Source organism: Chroicocephalus ridibundus, chromosome 1, assembly GCF_963924245.1.
Source record: "Chroicocephalus ridibundus chromosome 1, bChrRid1.1, whole genome shotgun sequence".
Classification (NCBI taxonomy): Eukaryota; Metazoa; Chordata; class Aves; order Charadriiformes; family Laridae; genus Chroicocephalus; species Chroicocephalus ridibundus.
Window position 1 is genome coordinate 20,977,163 of NC_086284.1, and position 20,473 is coordinate 20,997,635.

The 20,473-nt window shown below is 38.7% G+C and overlaps 1 protein-coding gene across 1 annotated transcript in view; it reads left to right on the forward strand.

Moving 5' to 3' along the window:
* The window catches only part of DDX10 (DEAD-box helicase 10), a 190,088-nt gene that overhangs the window by 156,594 nt on the left and 13,021 nt on the right, over positions 1 to 20,473 (forward strand). The gene's annotated exons all lie outside the window — the stretch shown is intronic.

Consider the following 20,473-nt stretch of genomic DNA (forward strand, 5'->3'; position numbering starts at 1 on the left):
GAAACATGGCCTATCTCAGATATTCCAGATGAGTTCAGTAATTTGAATTTATAGTTTTCTTTTCATCTCTCAGTAAGGAGACTGAAATGAAGAAAGTGATGTGATTTTACTTTGGCAATTCAACACGTTTGCAAGTAGCGCATCATTTGTCAGATTGTACATTAACTTCTAGGAATATAGATAGTTGTTTTCTTTAAACAAAGCTGTGTAAATATTGTTTGCATTAAAGTAGCACCTTCGTTTTATGAAACTGTCCTATGTGTTTAGAAAAAAAAGTGCTAAACTTAAACAGCTTGTGACAAAGCCATGGGAAATCTGTTTGATCCTAAAGATGCCTAAAGTATTTTTTAAGTAACTGTGAATAACTGCATACTCTACTAATTAACATTTATAATTAGGATTTATTTTAAAAGCTTGTACTTATTCAGGTAATTAGCTAAGAACAATTGAGTACAGTCTTCTTTTGAGTATCATCTAAGCCAGAATTAAAGGTCAGGCACTATAGATAACAATTTTTATTTTTTTTTTAAATTTTACAGGCAAAACACCACCACTTGAATAGTCAGAGAGCAAACGGAGTTAAATTCTAGGCTTCTCTGCGAGCTGTAACCCAGTCAGTGTGATACATGCTAAAACACAGGTGCTTTGTCTTGACTAGGTTTTGAGAGTTGTTTAGATTGGAAATTTGATCAGCTCTGTGTAATATCTGCTTGTTGATATGCCCGTTTTAGCACTTGAAAATATCTTTGAGATCCTGAAATGTTGCAAGAAGCTACTGTTGTAACCAGCTAACAGCATTTGGTTGTGTGCAGTCAGGATTAGCTTCATCTAGGAGAAGACGGGCACGTGACCGTCATATTTTCGAACACATGACGACATTTTATGCTTTCACTTGGAACAAATTAAAGCAAATATGCCTGTTTCCCCTGAGCCATTCCTAACTGGAAATTGGCTGCTCTCTGCTCATAACTTATCTTGTGAATGTTGATTGCTGATGGAGAGCTGTCAGTTCATTTAATTAAGAATGAGTTGGTAGATATTGAACTAATCTTCTGACATAAAACTGCTGCTGACCATCTCCATAGGAGTGCTAGACCGTGCCCTAGTGTGGAGAAAGCTCACCTGTTGACTGAAAGTAACTGAAATGTTGCATATTCTTCTGCGTTGGACCATAGGGGATCCCGTATTACTGTGGTTCTGGGGAGTCTCGAATCCGGTAAAGCATTCTATGAAAAGATAATTTGTTGGTTGAAAATGATGTCTACCTCTGGTTGGAAGTACTCCTGGAGAAATAAGCATGCCTGATTTAAATTAGGGTGGATAATAAACTTAGTTTTATTTCTTATGTATGAATTCATTGACATAATCAGCCTTTCCAGTGTAGCCTACGGGATTTTCTTTTGTATACTTGCATTAAATAGTACAAATTCCTGACTATAGGAAAACATCTAATTGGTGTAGATTTGCAAATGTTCTCTAAATACCTGATATATGACAGAGTAAATCACTGCTCTTATTAACAGACTAACAGAAATTAGTTGAAATTAAAATTGTAATAGAACAGGTAATTCAAAGCAATAAAGAAATCTTGTAGATGTCGTACACGGACATGCATTATTTTTGTTAAATGGACAAGCAAATTAGTACTGATGGTTTTGGAGACCTTAGCAAAACATTTGTTAAACTACAAAAGCATGAAAGGGCTCAGTATATGAGCAGTTCACATTTTGTTAGCCAGTTATCTATCTTTAACATCTGGAAAATTCCTCTGGTCAGTGTGCGGAGGAGGAGGGAACATCAGGCTTCCATGTGGCATCTGTGAGGGACTAGTGTCCTGTTCATAGGCTGTGAGTTTTGAAACAGCGCGAACCTCACTTGACTCTCTCTCTCTGCAGTGCTTGATATTATTCTTAGCAATCCCAGCCTGTGTGTGTGTAACTGCATTGAGCAATTCCTGTTTAATGCTTCCTTTGTAAAAGTGAGAAAAATGAGTGTTAAGTCTCTCTCAAAAATGTGTATGACCAGCTGAAAAATGCATATATAATATTCTTCTTTATGAATTGTGTTGTAAATAGATACATATATTCAAATCACAATATCAGTAAGGTACAGGGTACCACACAGGATAGCACTTGCTGCACTCAAATCACCATTCATTTTAAAAAAAAAAAGAAATAAATCAGCATCCTCTCGGTGTTGGAAAGGTTCCAGAATTAACTGCTCTCAACTACACTTTGTACAAATGCCATGATGGCTCTTATTTTTTCCTCTAAAATGCCAGTTTTACCCATCTGTAGAATTATTCCATTTAGGCCATTTATTTAACTCTTTTACACCTTCTGAAGAAACCAGGGATTTAAGACTGACCATCTGAAACCTCTTCAGATTTATTACAGCATATGCAATACATTGGCTCTTGCCGCTCTACCTATATTGGAAATAAAATAAAATTCATAAATAAGGTACCTGCAAGTGGAACACTTTGGAAAATCTCCATTTCAGTTTTGTCTTTATTCTGCCTCAGCTTAATGAGCCACATTTGTTCAAATTCAGAGATGTCAGTGGAGCGGCAGAATGTTCTGGCGCAGTACTTCTTGTATGTCTTGCAGTCAGTGGCTCTATTTAGCATGCAGGAGGTTTATTGTTGTTCACTTCTCATTCTCTCCAAATGCTATGGAATATAATTTGGTTCATCTTCATTTCCCAATAAGTGTTCTTTAACAAAATAAAAGTGACTGTGGCGTGTATTATGCAAGCCATATCAAAAGCACTGAATAGATTGAGAGGGTGAAGAGGAATAGGGAAATAAAGCTGAGAACAAATTTGACAAATTCTTTGTTCAAAATTCACTCCATGACAATTCTAGATTGAAATTCTAGGTATTTCACATTTGCAAAATGAAATTAATCATCTCGAAAATGGCACTGTGTGCCTGCAATAAAATGAATTTAACAACATTTTAGCAATGAAGCAGAAACAACAAAGCTAGAACCAAAATAGCTTTCCAGTATTTGAATTTCTTCTTATGCTAATTGTTTTATGGTAGTTCTCAATTTATCTGCACACATCTTTAAAGCATTTTGCCTCCTCTTATTTGCATTGTTTACATATAGGCAGCATTTCATCAGCATGTGCACAGAATCTATTATAGGAATGATGTAGTCAAATATTATGAAGAGACGTATCTTTCAGGTTATGCACAAAATCTTCCCTTCTCAGAAACTTGTAATAAGTGCTGTATATTTTGTTTTTTTCTGTGGCTGTTACCTGGGCAAGATGCTTGTTTCCACAAGTCAATACACACAAAAAGTGTTGGAAATTCTTTGTATCAGTACATGGCCGTGCCCAACCTCTGGCTACCTGCTGGTCTGAACAACCAGAGGAAATAAATAGACATGTAAAATCAGAATTTTCTGGTAGTACAGATTACTTCAGAGATTAAAAATGTCTATTTAAAGGACAGTTTTTGCTGAATTAGTACTGAAACATTAGCAGGTGCTGCATTCTAGCTGTCCAGTTTTCAGGAAATGGAATGAAGCTGATAAATCAGAAGATGCTCAGATAAATCAGAAGTTGTTAGCTGCTGCTCCTGAATTCTAAGTAGGTTTCTCTCCAGTAGGAAAATAGATTTCTGGTCTTTCAATAAAGCCATTTTCCCAAGGGAGAGCCACTTTCAGCTGCTACTTAATACTGGTTAGCCAGTAAATCTGTGTTTGTGCATTTGATTGGGATCAAAGAGGAAGTGATGTAGAACTTGTAAATATAAATGTGCTGATTTCAAGGAGTTTTGGTGTGGATGTTCTGAAAATGTATTTATCCAGGTTAAGAAGCGAATGATATAGTACTAGGCTCTATTAATAAAAACTATTTTTTGGCAAATGTAGAAAGCAAAAAATGAAGAAAAGCATTGTAATAGTACAAAGCCAACCCCAACTGCAAAACCACCTCTCTTTTGTGCCACAGTGTCAGTCTACCATTCTCAAAGGCTTCCTGAAGCTCAAAATACTGATTCCTTTACGCTGGCCTACCCTTGTTTGCGAATTACTATTTGGTTTTGGTAATTTGGTGTGCTAGTTATTCTAGTTTCAGTTCTTGCTTGAGACTCGTTTGAACCTGTTCATGTTTAGAGGGACAACACTTGATGAATTTGCTGCTGTTTTTTGTTGGGCTGAGTGGTTCTTGGTGCTCACCAGGCTGAGATCCTGGATGTAACAGGCATTGCCAGCTTCTCCTGTCTAGCAAAGGTAGGAACACTCCTAACGTGTGACTGTGTGTGAGCTGCCACAGCGTGTGGTGCCCCGTCAGAACTCCATGGTATTTGTGCATGTGGTGTTCATGGGTTAAGTGATAGGACTCCATAGCAACAAGGAGAATTGCTTGTCGGGGAAAATGCAGCGGGGAAGACTTGGGAACACGAGTGGGGTTAGCTTGCTGAAAGGGTTTCTGACTGCAGTTGGAGTGGAGCCACCTTTTTCTTGGCAGTTTCTGCTTTCATAGTAGAAGTTGGTGAGATGAACCCAAACCAGCTGTGGATTACACCACAGCCCATGGCACAACCTAGAACCAGGATTGCACGGCTTTCATACATAGGGCAGTAACCTGATAGCTTACAGGGCTGCTGCCACACGGTTCTGCTGTCTCCACTCTGGGAGACGCAGCTTCTGAGAGAACAGAGACATTTAGGGCAGTTAGGACTTCAGTTACTGAGCTTCATCTAGGTGCATCTTGGTGTTTCTTATTTGCAATAGCAGGGAGTTATGAAGATTCTTTAAATGTGCTGTATCACGTGGAAAAATAGAGAGTGAAACCTCATCTGCTTAGTGGTGAGAGATCCTCAGTACCAAAGGACAGGAATTACGGAATCGAGGGTCAGTCTGATGCATCAGACATGTCCAAGAATCTCTTTGGTTTTTCTTTTTTTGTAATTTACTTCTGACAAAACAGTAATGCACGCTCTGTATCACCCAACAATCTCATTTATCATCCTGTCATCGTAGGAAGTGGTTTTTGGGAACTGGCTGAAAGGGACTGGCAACAGGGCGTCTGAAGCCCTCAAAGAGGTAGATTGTGTTCAGTGGTGATGCTGCTTCATCATAACTATGACGAGGAGTTATGGAACAGTGACTTGAATTATGAAGTCCCTTTAAGGAAATGCATTTACACATAACTTTTTTATCTCTCTTTAGTTATGCATAATGTATAAAACATGATTTTTTGCCTATTTAAGAAAAATAGACTTAATATAAAAAGAAAGTTTAATTAGAACTCATAACTGGAGATGTCAGAATGCTGATCCACAGATCTGAATGTACCTCTTTCTAAATTTAGTTATATATTCTTAATTTCATGATGGATAATATGTACTCAGTGCTTTGGGAAGTCATGCATAATGTAAGAAGGTTTTCTACTTAACAGTACCTCTAGCAAATGTTTTCTGTGCTAATATTGTATGCCAAGTAGAATGTGATATAACAAATTATTTATTTCTTTTCAATAGGTCATTAAATTTTATCCTCAAAATTTTGTGAAACTGCAGTAACTTAAAAAGGAAGCCTAACACATTTAAGTTACGTGCATGAGGAGACAGGTTTGCGGATGCAATCAAATCACAACTGAATGTTGTAATCAGGTGGCTCTACCGAGGCAGAAGGCGTTTTAGCTATTCCATAAAGCTGAAATCCTAAACTTCTCTGTTGCAACTCCTGAAAAAAGCAAAAATATTATTTTCAAGGTAAAATGTTTCCTGTGCAAAGATATGTGACTTATGTAAAGGGGATCAGGCACTTAGGGTCCACCATCTCTCAGATGGAGAAATACTACTGTGTCTCTAAAATTATAATAATGTTTAATATTGTTTCAAAGTCACAGTTTTTTTGTTTGTTTGTCTTTGTTCAACGTAACACATGAAAAAGGTTTCTAAGGAAAAAGAAAAAAAGACTGGCTTTTGTCTATCATTTTAAGTATTAGGTCAAGAATTGAAGAATTATGTAAATCTAAATCATTGCATGACAGGTAGTGGAGAAAGTAGCAATTGAATATAATTTTTAGGTATGGGGTATGTTATGGTTGCTGGGTTTGGATTTTTGTGGAGATTGAAATGGTAAACACCAATGACTGCTGATCAATCCTTTATGTGGCTTTGCAGGTTCTCAGACCCAAGTAAATCTTGAGGAGGAGCTTCTAGGAGGTACTAATATGGCCACAGGAGACCCTGTATGTCCCTTCAGCAGTTTAGGAAAGATTTTTATGCATTTATTTCTGCCAGCGGTAAAACACTTATATCAGTCTGACTTTGGTTGGGTTTGGTTGGTTGGTTTTCTGAGGAAGTGGTGATTTGCATTAAAACCAGAAATTATGAGTTGAAGTGTCATCCTACAGTCGGATGCATTGGGTGGATTATTGTTGGAACCCCATAGGGACCTCAGAGATGTAGTAAAGGACATTTGTGCTTCTCTAGTAGCTTGGCTGGGGTGCGTAGCTTAGCACACTGGGGCCTGGGCCTGTGAGTTGGGTGTTCCAGCAGTGGGATGTAGCCAAGACTACCAGAACCTCGTGGGAGCCTGGATCCTAGGGCTGCTTGCAGTTTTCAAATTCCGGTGTATGACACAGAAGCCAAAGGCGCTGTGGAGGTTTTGTTAACGATGTAACTGTGCGATTTGAATTTGTTCAGTGTGAAAACCGATACTGTGGAGCGTCCTCCATTATTTGTTTTACATATTTTATGCTCTTGGTGCTCCAGGAAGACTGGAGGGGGTGGATGGCGCTGCCCTGAGTGGGGAGCCCAGCTGAAGTGGGTGGCTGACATGGACTTCTGGTGGCCCCTGACACGGGTCACCACTCAGCTGCAGTTCTCCTCTCCCACACTCTGCTTTTCTCTCCTTCTTCAGGTGCTGCAATTCTCCTCATACATGAGAACGTGAGCACATGTCAGACTGATCGGTCAGTCTATCTTTGTCGGCTTGTTGGAAGCCAAACCAGCTGGGACATGTTTTCTTAACTGGTGATCTATTCAGAAAGTAGGCTTGCGGAGTCTTTTTGTCCTTCAGCAGGACAAGCAACAGCTCTGCATCTCAGTTTTCAGCAGGCCAAAAAAAGTGTTCTTCAAACCTGTATCCAGGCTGGTGAGCTTCTATGTTAGTTGGTGTGATCTAGAGGAGAGAAATTAAGGAAATAGGTCAAACACTTGAAGGGTAAATGAGCAATCTGTTCTCAGACTGGTGTAAAAAGTAGCAGGTTTCTTACAGGGAAATTCTAATAACATAGACTCTAGAAGTACCTTCCAATGATGAGATTGTTTAAATACTGGAATAAGTTTGTGAGTAGACTGTGGGATCCTCATTACCATAAGCTTCAAAACCAAAGGTGAGAATGATGGATTTGTACCTTATTTACCGTGGAGGGGGATGGAGTCGGTGGCCACCAGCCCTGTTTTTCTGGAACTCTTTATGTTTTCTTTTGACATAGCCGCACTGTAGCGTGTGTCAGAGGCTTCTGTGTCAGGATTGAAGATGTCCCAGCTAGGAAGGTGGGACACACAGGTTTTGGATTTTTGGAACACAGCTGTTCACTGGGTTTTTCCTCTTGTCAGAGAGCACCTAACAGTATTTGTGTGTGGGTATTGAAATTACCAGTGTAGTAAGATTGACCAGTCATCCAGTTGTTGTCAGTCTCAAGAAGTTATTGATACAGCAGTTCAGCTAGTTCATGTCTTTGAGCTTCTTACAGCAAATCTGAAATCCAGAATTAATTAATTTTATTAATTTAAAACAAGCAAAGGTTCCAGAGGATGATGATGATATGCGGAGTTAGAGCCTAAACTTCACAGAATGTATGAACTCATGAATATTACAGTGACATGCTTCTTTTTTATTTGGTGTATTTATTTTTTTTGTAGTGAAGATAGTGCTTTTCATCAACATGACCTATAGAGAAAGCACGTCATGGAGCTGTACTAAATTCTGTTTCTGGTGGAAGTCTATTAGGGTAATAAAAGCTTGCGCCTTTATATCAGTTGTGCCCAATGAATTAAGAAGAACTGGCAATATGTCTACACTCAGGCCAGTAGATCCTGTTTTCAGTTTGTTATTTCTGTTCCCAGTATTTACTAATGTGTGGCAAATCATAATTGCAAACAGATTGTATAACGCCAAAAAGTCAGCAGAGCAAATGAGCTGTTTGCACTGGAGTTCATAATGAGCAGTAAAGTTAGGCTAAAATTACTTTTTCTGACAGCTTTCTAAGCATGCTATGATTTATTTTTAAATGAATGAGATTAACATTTATCCTTCTTTTTCTCTCTTTCCTTGACATTTTCTATGTGTTGCAAGTATTTGGGGGAATGGAAGAGGGGGGCAACGATGATGGACCATCTTATAATTATTAAGAACATGATAGCTAAAAATCAACAGCTCGGTAAAAAAAACCAAAACAGTTATTTAAATACATATTTTAATTTGTTAGATATATTATTTTCTTTTTAAGAAGTTAAAAATGGTAGGTAAAATGAAGGTATTAAGGAATGATGGATGAAAAAAATTTACTAGAATAACCTAAAAATAAACAATTCAAGAAATTAAGTTGCCGATAAAGGTTCAGATAGTGATGTGATTTAGAGAACAACCATTAACTGGGAAAGTTAACTTTGTTTTCTTAGCACGTTGTTTCCTTTCCTGGTTCTGAAAGAATATTTTCTTCATTTAGCTATATTTGGTAAGTTCAATTCAATGCGCAGTTAAAGGCTGAAAAACATACTAGGATTTGAGGAACTGGATATGTTTGTTTGTTCTTACTGTCCTTTTCAGTCTGTGAATATAAATTAGGTTTGAGGCTGTTAGCCGTACCAAAATCTCATAAGATAGGATGCTCAGAAGTAGTAAATTTTGTTAGCAACAGAGAATGTATACCTTCATAAATGTTAAACTTACAATACAGCACCTGCTTGGATGAACTTATTTTTTCTTCCATGTATCTGCTGCATTTAAGATGGTTCTATTTAAACTATTAATTAGTAACTTTGAAGTAATATATGCAAGATATACGTTTTAGAAAATAATTATAATTCTGGTTGAAATCTGTTTCACTTTCAGAAGGAATAAGAGTCAATCTGACAGTAACCATGATTAAAAAATGAATAGTCATTACTGGGCGAATAAGTGATGGCTCTTGTATCATTTGCTAATGTCATTTTGGAAAAGAAAAATGGAGAAGAAAAAATTGGGACTTTAAATAGTTAGCATAAAACAGTACCAAATTTTGTGTAAAGTCCAGTGTAAAACCACCGTGCCTCAGAATACTGAAATAAAAACAAGAGTGGAGGTGGTTACTTGTGCAAATTAAAAGTTTGCTAATTTTAATCAGGATTATAATTAGTGATTCAAGTCACTGATTTAAATTGATCCACCCTGACTTTGCTATCTCTGATTCCTTGAGAAACAAATATAAAATAGCATTGTTTTGGTACAGTATGAAAAGTTCAAGTTCGTACCTGCCTATGCAAAGTTAATAACATTATGTCGAGCCATACCTAAGTTTGATCGTTCAGACAGTTTTACCAAAATGTAATTTTCAGGGAGTCCAATAGAGCCATGTGTCACAAAAGCTATTCCCACGAGAGCTAAATGCCAAGGTAATCAATCATACAGTGTACTGTATCCTGTTGTTATGGATATAATACATTATTTATGCAGTATAAAGATTTTTCAGATGTTGTTGAAATGAACAGGCAAGAGAACGAACAACTGTAAGGTATAATATGTCCTTAGCTGAAAATTGCAATTTCTTAGGTTAAAATTTGTAAAGATGCCTTCAATGCTTACAACATGTTTGAGACCAATTTGCTGCAAGTATGGACTTTCGGGGAGTAGGGAGAAGTCAGTTAGAAATCTATAATGCGCTGATTACACCTACAGATGAGTGCCGGATCATCTACTCTTAGTATTTGTATACCACTTGTATTTCAATTACTAAACCCAAAAGTTGTTACTCAGTCACTGGAAATGGAGTAAAACATTTTGGCATCAGTACAAAGCCCAGAGACTGTTTGAGGTGCTACAGTGTGTGTTCCTCAATGAGCTATTGCATATAATCACCACTGAGATATTTAATGAGATATAATTAGGCACAGGCTTAGGCTTTTGATGGACAGTTTTCTCAGCTTTCAGTTTTCCCCTCACTACATTTTGTTCTTGTGCTGAGAATGGGATGATAGTCTTCTTCACTAGATTCATTTAATAAACTATGATATTTGTACGAGAAGCCCTTGAAGACTGATAGAAAACAGTATAGCAGTGGAAGAAAAATTGCTTGCATAAATGGCTACATATTGAAATGAGGGCGACCTTCTTCCCTTCTACCTGGCAGTTCTTTCTAGTTGGTGTGCAGGAAAATCTGCAGTCATGATCTTGTTACCCCTCCTTGGCTGAGGAGATCTGCAGTATAGGGACTTTCAGGGGCAAAGGCACAGCACTGCTGTACTTATTATCCCCTAATAGATATATATATTTTTTTTTTTTATTACGGTTACCTACCTACTTTTTGATCCCATGTAAACTCTTAACACCTTCTGTATTTTTTGGTGAAACATTCATGGCTTTGCCATTTGCCACGTGAACGGGTGCCTTCGGGTGTTTAGCCACGTGTTCCCTGGTTCTGTTTTGCTGTTTTGATTTAATTCCTCTATACCTGCTGCTAGCTATTCTCCCTCTTCATGGTTTTTCTACCTCCTTCCCAATCAGCTCCAGTGCCATTTTCATACCCTCTTACTCTTCCCCTTTCCTACTCTTTCCCATTTTTAAAATAGCTTGTCAGTTCTTCTCTCCACCATGGTTCCTTTTGTCGTCAGTCTGTCATCTCAATCAGATCTTCGCTCAATAGTCTTCCTCTCTTTGGCCCACTCACCTTTGCCTTACAGTTATTCTCTGTTATTCTTTAATTCCCACTTCCCCGCTGACCTTTCATACTTTTCAAGCTGCCACATTTCTTCATGCCCTTCTATTCATTTGCAATGTAGACATGTTTCAGTTCTACTCAATAGACATCACAGAATCACAGAATGGTTCGGGTTGGAAGAGACCTTAAAGGTCACGTAGTTCCAAACCCCCTGCCATGGGCAGGGACACTTCCCACTCGACCAGGCTGCTCAAAGCCCCATCCAACCTGACCTTGAACACTTCCAGGGATGGGGCATTGAGAACTTCCCTGGGCAACCTGTTCCAGGGTCTCACCACCCTTACAGTAAAGAACTTCTTCTTGATATCCAATCTAAATCTACCCTTTTTCAGTTTAAAACCGTTGCCTCGTGTCCTATCATTACACTCCCTGATAAAGAGTCCCTCCCCATCCTTCCTGTAGGCCCCCTTTAGGTACTGGAAGGTGGCTGTAAGGTCTCCTCGGAGCCTTCTCTTGTCCAGGCTGAACAACCCCAACTCTCTCAGCCTGTCCTCAAAGCATAGGTGCTCCAGCCCTCGGATCATCTTCGTGGCCCTCTGCTGGACCCCCTCCAACAGGTCCATGTCCTTTTTGTGATGAGGACTCCAGAGCTGCATGCAGTACTCCAGGTGGGGTCTCACCAGAGCAGAGTAGAGGGGCAGAATCACCTCCCTTGACCTGCTGGCCACGCTGATTTTGATGCAGCCCAGGATGTGTTTGGCTTTCTGGGCTGCAAGTGTGCATTGACGGCTCATGTTGACATCATCCATCCTGTTCTTTAGCAACCGTTCTCTGATTTCCCTCTTATGGAGCTCCTCTTCTCTCAAGTCCTGGCGTTGATCAGCCTTCCTCTCACTTGTTGGTCATTCACTTGGCCTTTCCATATCTGCTCCAATTTTTAGGGGGTTTGCGGATGTGACCACCCTCTGTTCTGGTATTTGTCTTTTCCAGTAGTTCCTCCTTCATAATTTCAGGAATCTCATAGTCTTCAGTCTCCTTCTATGACAACATTTTGTACAACTCTGCCTTTTGCTTTTTTCCTCCTCTTATCTGTGGAGAAATCCTGTCCGTGAATACAAATTCATGTCTGTGCTAATGAGTCTTCTCTTAGTCTCTCTAGCTCTACCTTTCTGTCCACATTAAAATCTCAGCTGACATTTCATGGGTTAGGCAATTCTCAAGAAAAAAGTTCAGCCGCCTTTGCTATCTTCTTTCACAGTCACTGTGAGTATCACCACTATCTCTCACTTTAGCCTATGCCTTAGTATTGCCATGGTCACTTTCTGGTGCTTACCTTAATCCTTCTTAATCCTCCTTTTGTCCCTTCATTTTCCACAGATGACAAATTATATGTTCTCTGTTTCCTGCAGAGAACCCTGCTATAGCTTCTTCCTGCACTAACATTCCCCAACCCTATTGCACACATGATGTTACATTTTATCTCAATTTCCCGAGTAACGCCAGCTCTCAGCAATTATTCTTAATTTGGTTTTTTTTTCACTTTGAAGTTGCTTTATGTTATTTTTAGACCTGAAAAAATTGTGTTTCTTTCAATTAGTTGGTCTAAAAGATCTTGCCTCATATAAATCTTTCTTGTTCTTCCCACTTGATATTTCCAAGACATGCCTTCCCTATTCGTTCACGTGGCTGAAATTGTTATCAAGGGATATTATGATTTTCTATCTTGACTTCTGCGGTGTCTTCTCTGCCTTTCTTTATGAATGTCGTTTTGCTCCATTAGTATCTATTCAAAATGCTGCTGCAAAGTTACCTCTTCATGTGTCTCCACAGGCCCTTAACTTTCAACACCCTTCATGGCCTCTCATCTGTCAATTGCTATCAAGAGCTTAGTTCTCACCAGTTTACTGCCTGCTTGCTTATTTTTCAAACACCACTTTGATATTTTTTTTGGCCTCAGCTTTTCCTCGCGCTTAACACAAGCTGCTGGTAGATGGCTGCCAGTCTACCTCAGAAGCTTTCTCAGTTTCTTCGTCCAGGATCCCCTTTGCAGCAATGCCGGTAGAAATGCGAGAGGGCAGGTCACCTGCTGGGTCATGCCCATTGCTCATCATCTTCCCCAGGCAACTTCTTCCTTGTCCTTCAAGGCTGTATTCATCTGTTCTCTCATGTCTTCTACTTAACCCTTATGCTCTTTGGACCAGGAGATGTCTTTTGCAAAATTTTGTAGAAGGGGATTCATGGCTTGGGAAGGTGGATTTGACAACAACAAAAAAGTTAATGATAAATGACCCTGCAAGTGTGCAGCATCAGTCAGGCGCTTTCTGATTTACTGGTTATTTGTTTGTGTATGTATCTGAACAAATATGAATCTCTTGCTACTGATAAATAGATCCTGAATGAAGGCAGACGAGGTCTTATTCTCACAGCAAGTGGTTGAGTCAGTGCCGTGAGCAGCAATGCTACTTCTGGGTTTCTTTTCCTCAGTTCTGTATGTAGAAGCACCAGTAGCAGTTAAAAGAACTTTCACTGCAACAAATTAATTTGATTCATATTTTTCTCTTTGTAAATGTGCTGCTTTGCATATGTATTTTGTACAAGCATTTAGAGTGCGTGACTTAAGCAGTACAGTGAAAACATGAAAGTCTTGTAGGACAGGAGCTTAATGTCAGTGTTGCTGTTGCTTGTGTACTGAATACAAATCAGTTGTTTCAAGAAAAAGAGCAGAACTAACCAGTTTATAGAATTATGTGACTTACGAGGTTTCCATTCTGATTATTTCGTGTCAGTGCTGCTGTTGATCTGCTCGTTGTTGAAAAATGCGCCAGTCACTAAGCAGAGAGTGGTCTCTGCTCCCAGTCTCCGCTGTCGGTGGTGGTGGTGGGACACCTCTGCTGCATCGAGGCAGAGGAGGCAGCTCCTTCAGGCTTGTTCAAAAGTGCCAGAAAGTGATACAGAGAAAATTCTCTTGTGTGGGCACTGTCTCTGTGGACGTGTGCTGAGGCTCCCTGGAGAAGACTGATGTGTGGAAATGTTTGAACACAGAGACTGCTTTGGAGAATTACTTTTGTATTTGAGCAGACAGCCATGACTGTTGTGAACCTAAAAGAGAAAGACACAGTCCAACTATTCATGTGTGGAGAATATAAGTTTAAAAACAGTGTTCTGCATTGTAGTTTTCTGCGTTGTTTTTGAGGGGACCTTAGACTTTTGGACACATCTGTTGGAATGGTTAATTCTTCCAGACATTTTTACCCATTTCTTTTTATAAGGCATAGTGGGGTAAAAAAATATATTTTTTTTCTGTGCTACTTGCTCACTTGCAAGCAAAATGATACCAGACAACCTAGCATTAGAAAGATTTCAAAATAAAAATTGCTTAGACTTTTCTGGTTTGAGGCCTTTGCATCATTAAATGCTTTAAATCAATTTTGTTTTAGACAGGGATTTAGTGTGAATGGTAGCATCTCTCTCTAGCTGGTGGCATGTCAGGCGCAGGAGCCTTTATGCTTTGCCGGAGATGAAGCTACTACTCTGTTAACTCAAATGCCATAAACTTTGTCTATGGTACTAAAGATCCTAGCTTTGATCTGTTACGGCAAATAAACCACCTGTGTGCTTGTGCCCGTATTTCATTACACCAGAACTATTAGCTTGCGCTCCTGTGAAATCCGTGTACAAGCAATCTCTAAAATCAAGAGTATACGCAGTAGGTTAAACCCTTCTGCCTGTCCAAATTTCATATGTTCCACTGCTACCAAACTAGTAACTTAATTTCTTTTAAGTTGTATTTTCGTATCTGTAACATGAATTCTATTTAAGATAACAGTATAGTTGTTTTATCCTGACCTTTCCCACCAGAATTATATTAGTCTGCCCTTTTGTTAAAATCACATTGATAATTGTGGCTAGTGGCAACTTGAAGAATCCTGCCTTTACAGTAGGTATTTCACATATGTCTTACAAGAGCAAATGAAAAAATGAAAAGCATAAGATACAGTTCTGGGAGGTACCCATCATGATTCAAATGCATATTAAGAGCAAATACATTAAAAAAAAAAAAAAAAGTCTTTGAGTAGATTTAGAAGTTTCAGCATTTCATATGAGGTAGGTGAGTTTGTAATTGTAAATTTACCAAATTCTATTATCTTTCTTTATATGCATTCATTATGTTGCTATTAATTCTGATACGGACTATAAGTACTTTGTAGAGATCAAGTCTACAAATAAAGCATAAACTTACTACTATGAAAATGACAGAAGCTTTACTAATACAAAAAAGCCAGAATTGAATGTGTGGAAATTTCTATGATTTTTGTGTTTTCAGTGGTTCTGAACTGTGCTTGTGGCAGGAGCGATTTTCAGTACAAATTGCTTTGCAGTAGGTACACAGCAAAGATTTGAGTGTTGGTATATAGGCATCAGCGTGTGCTAGTTTGGAACACAGGCTTACCCGTTCACTGACCATAAAATGTGGGGTATTTAGTAATGCCAAGGAAGAAAAGAAAGTATTTTCATGCACGTTATTTGAGACCACTAGTAAAAACAAGATTCTGCTGACTAAACTAGGCTAATTGTATTACTTAAGGTGTCAGATTGCTTAACAAGAAATAAATGGCTGACTGGATGAAATTGAACCTTGGTGTGACTGCTAGTGATTGGGAAGGGTGAATGATTTGAAGACGAAGCGAAGAGTTATCTGTTCCCTTCTACTGAGAACCAAGAATGGTATTCTACAAACTGATGTGAAGACCAGGAGCTATGTCTGACTCTTCTCAGAGCCTGAAGATCAGTTAGATCATCTTAGTGCAAAGGCTATGTCTGTCTGACTGACCTGCAACCTTGGTTTCTCCAGTTTTTGGTTACCAGCCTTTGTGGCGAGACCCATGGAACTTGACCAGTCCTTCTGAAAGAGCTCATCATCTTTGTGTCCACATCATCTCCTTTCTGTGGTGTGCCTTGAATGCATCTGTGTGCTTCAGACCAAGAGAACAGAAAGTCCCTCAACAACAATGTGTTCTCTGCTCTTCCCACCTTTTTCTGTATCACTTCCTAGTCATCTATAAGAAGAAGCAAGCCTAGGAGGAGTGGCAAAGCCAATTGTGGAATGTCACCTGTATGTCACTTACTAGAATTAATGTTCAATGATGGTGCAGATGACAAAGGGTAGACAACAACAGGAAGAAAGCTTGCGTGACTTGGTCACAGTTCGTGAAGGTTAACCTTAAACACCACTGCACGTATCTTAGAAATGTGGTCGAAAGTTGGCCTTTTCCCTCTGAGCTTGCAGGATCCTTCCCTTAGTGGAAATGATGCTTTCAGTGTTTGGATTTGAAGGCTATTGATGAGCATTAGATGGTATGGAGTGTGGTTGTCCAATTTTGGCATGGTTTAAGCAGCTCTTTGTATGTCAGATCGGCACTTGGTTCACCTCACTGGCTCTCAGTCAGTTTTCAGTATCGTTAAGGCTTTGGTCTTGATCTTCAAAGCAACTGTTGGATCAAACACCCCAGCTACATCAAAGTCTGTATTTCTATTTGTGAACTGCCAGAATAGCTGTATTCCGTTGGGGCAATGTAGATGATGAAATATCACAGCAGCTATGCATCAGCTGGGGGCACAGTGTTGTGGGTTGGGGGTACAGGCTATGAAAAAAACCCAGCTTGCGAGGCAATCAGGTGAATCCAGAGCAAGATGTTTTTAAGGAAATGCTACAAAACCTCTCTGTTTGTGAATGTTCTCCATCATAAACATGATGCAGAAACAGCTCCCATTTTTATCTGAAAAATGACTTTCAAAAAGAAGAAAATTAATAAAATTTGGAATGCTGTCAGATCGTGAAAGGGATTACATTCTTAAATATCCTTTTATGGGAGCTGTAATAAGCTAAAATTTCAAAGTTGTTGTTTATTTTAAAGTACTTGTTTAAGGCAACCTCCTAGTAGTATTTAAAGCTTACCTTTTCTTAGCATTAAAATCACAAACAGCACTAACTGGGAGAGGCCATATTATTATCAAAAACTAAACAGTGGCATAGCTCAAAAGGAGTTGAATATTTTATAACTGTTGATAGACTCAAATCAAGTCTGATCAACTTCTAAACAAACCGTAAAGGTTTTTTTTAGCTGATGAGAAATATCCCCCCACTGTGCTTTATAAAGTACTGTGGACAGAACTGATAGCGCCAAAACTCTGCTCCTTCAACCTAGTTGCTAGGAACTGATAAATTGCTTCGAGGGCTGAACATAAAAATTGCAACTCCAGACAATTTAATTGGATAAAAAAACCCCGCTCTTAAATTAGATCTAAGTTAAATACCATAATAAATATGCTTCTATAAATTAACACTTGGAAAATACAACATCGTTTCTGTATGTACAGATTTTTATCATGGTATGTTTTTTCAGTTCTCCCTTTTTACCTGATGATAATACATAATTTTCACCTGAGCACCTAATGCCTGGTAGAAATAAGACATCATTCTGCTATTTGGCATACTTGAGTACCTTGATTGTCCATTTTCTTAAAAAGGTATATAAATTTCTTCATTTTGAGCTTCTCTTAGCCTGCCTAACAGGTTTACCTGAATTCCAGCAGCCATTCAGCCTTCTTTACAAAGAGAGGACGTAGTCATTAGTCTTTTAACAAAGACACCTAGAAGCTGAATTGGAGCTGTTCTGTGGAGAACCCTGCCCTGTTTACCCAATCTGGTGTGCATTTCCAAAATCACTGCAGTAAGGTAGAGCGTGATCATTATTGACTTGGTCGAGTGTGGAAGGTTGAAGGCAACAAGGTTTCCAAAGCTTCCAGCACAGAAATTTTGCTGATTTTTTTTTTTTTTTCCCCTAAAATCTTGAGTTTGCGTAAGAAGAATCTTCTTATACCTCAGAAGGAGACTATATGAATGCAGAAATGTTTGCATCTCAATGCTGTGTTCAAACTGAAAGTCTTCATGTGAAGTTTCTATGGAAGTAGATTGCAAAATACGTGGGCCAATCCGGTATAAAAAAAAGAGAGAGCTTGTCACCCCTGAGCAGAACGCAAATAGCAAGGTGGTTACCACTGAATCCTGTTCTCCTGGCCAGCCTGATGTGATGTCTGAATGGGTTTCCTTCCACAGTTGAACTCCAAAGCACATTGTTGCTAACCTTAGACATAAAGTACAGGTGGTGAAAATCTGTTCTTCAGTTAATCTCTTCTTTGATAGCAGTTCCTTAGGAAGGATCTAATCCTGAGTCTGTAAATTGCATCCTGTTTGTATCTGAAGAACTTGTACAAGTGTTATCTTGAACGATGATTTTACTTCTTTTCTCCAGCTCTTGTGGCGAGTAATGTGAAGTTAAGTCACAAGATTTCTTCTTTCTGACTGGCTGATATAAATTTGAAGCAAGAGGGGAAAAATAATGGGTTTATGTTGTTGAACTGTGGATGATAAATATTCATGCTCAAGTTCTTAACAATTTCAGGGTTTTACGAATATTTTAATGAATACGTAACCGGTGGTACTTATAAGAAATATAACCTCATGATTCCTGGTGAATTAAAGAGGCATCTTTGCCAATTATTTCTTTTGCTATAGTAAGCATTACCTTGAACACATCTCTGCAAATTTTCTGATGGAAAAAATGAATACGAATGTGTAATGAAAGTGAAGGTTTGATCTGTGTATGTGTAATTGTCTTACATGTGCATGTATAAATGACAAAACTTGGGAAAGAATGCAGCCTCAACATTTTACAGACGTAACTAAGAATATGAATGAACAGCCCAAGACTTAGATGATGACTGACAATAAATATTAGCATTACAGAACACTGTTGCAGTGTCACACATACATATTAAAAAATACTTTGTTCCGTACAACAGCTTTGAATGCTACATCTTTCTTTTCTTTCTTTTTTTTTTTAATATATAACTCGTATGCACCAATTGTACTGGAAGAATAGATGCAATGGGAGGGACAAGTAAAGAGCAAATATTTAATGTTCAAAGAAATTGAAATAAACTATAATTTAATGCAGAATACTTTTCAAATATGGAAATTCATTAACAAAAAGGTGACCTTGAAAGTAGTTTTCTGTTGAGTTAGTAGTGCTCTGTAATATTGTACTAAGAGATGAACTAGAAGATATTTTTGTAAGCAAAAAAAAAAAGTAAAAAAAACCAAAACCAACAAAAAAAACCCCAAAACAAAAACACAAAACCAAAACCGAATTTGTTGTGAAATAGTACGTGAAGTTCCTGGTAATCACCATGCTTTTCAGGCAGTGGTTGTGTTGCCTTAGGCAGTTTATAGTGCTGCTGAGTCTGACCACGCTTTTGGTGATTTTTATATGCCCAACTATACAATTACCTTTACTAGTATTTCAAAATAGTCAAGAACAAAATGCATACTTAGTATCTTCTCCTTCTGATTGTAAATCTGGCTTTTATCCCTCTTTTGTGCTTGCTTTCAGTGCCCTGCAGAGGTGTCACTGGACAAGCAATAAGGGGCCCTTGCAGTGGTGACTAATCTTACGCTCCGCCAGCTCATTTCCTTCCACTCACTCTCTATGCAGATGTAAAAGGGACCTTTGGTATGGTTTTTGTTTGGTTTTAGGTTGATAGATGGAAATAGTGAAAAAACAGAACAAAAACGAACTTTAAATACTTAATGCTGTGAAGTTATTCGTAGAGTGAAGGATCATTTAAATGAGTACTGTTTTGGAAACTCAGCTCTGTGAATGTTGATTAAATATATAAACAAAAGGCAGCAATGTCTTTAATTATAGTTTCTTTGCATTTGTTTTTGCTTTTCAGCATAAATATGTATGGATCTAGGGTTCAACGTGCTTAGAAATTCCCTTAAGCTTTTTGTTTGCATTTTTGCATGCATATACAATTGCATATGCCCTCCAGTCCTCCTGCTTTCTTCGTGCCTGCTAGCAAAAATTTGCAGAAGTGGTGCCACCAGTTCAGGACTGTGTGGAGCGGAACCTGTATCCGCAAAAGCAGGCAGCTTTACTATATTATCCAAGACCTTTTTATGGAGCAGCATCTTCTGTGCCCTCTTTGTTAAGGAATTAGTGGGGCATTCCTGCACCCTGGGGAAGCTTGGCAGTGCTGGCAGCCCGTCCCGAGACCTGCTACGGGGATGGGGGGAAGCTGAGAGCCGGAGAGGGGAGATGAGAGGGTCTGGGAGGAAGCCTGAAGCACATGCATCACTTGTGGTGGGTGGCTGAAACACCCTTAGAACAGTTAATTCAGCTTAAGCAGCATTTTGGTTTTTAACCGCAAGGGCACCCGGGTGAGTTTTAAATCAGAGTAGTTTGTGAAATACTTACAGCAGGGATTAATGTGTCCACAAGCTTGTATCTCTTTGCCAGTGTGTTTCCGAGAGACAGTAAAGCTTCGTTTTACTTAAATGCTTTTTCTCAGATGACTCTTGATTAGTTGCTGCTCAAATCTCGCTTAGATTTGGTAGATTTAAGATGACCATACTGGGAAGGTAGAATTTGAACGTAAATCCTTGTCCTTCCTTTTTGAATAATATTTCTTCAACCTTTAACAAACAGCCTTGGAAGAGAGCACCGATGATGACAGAAACTAT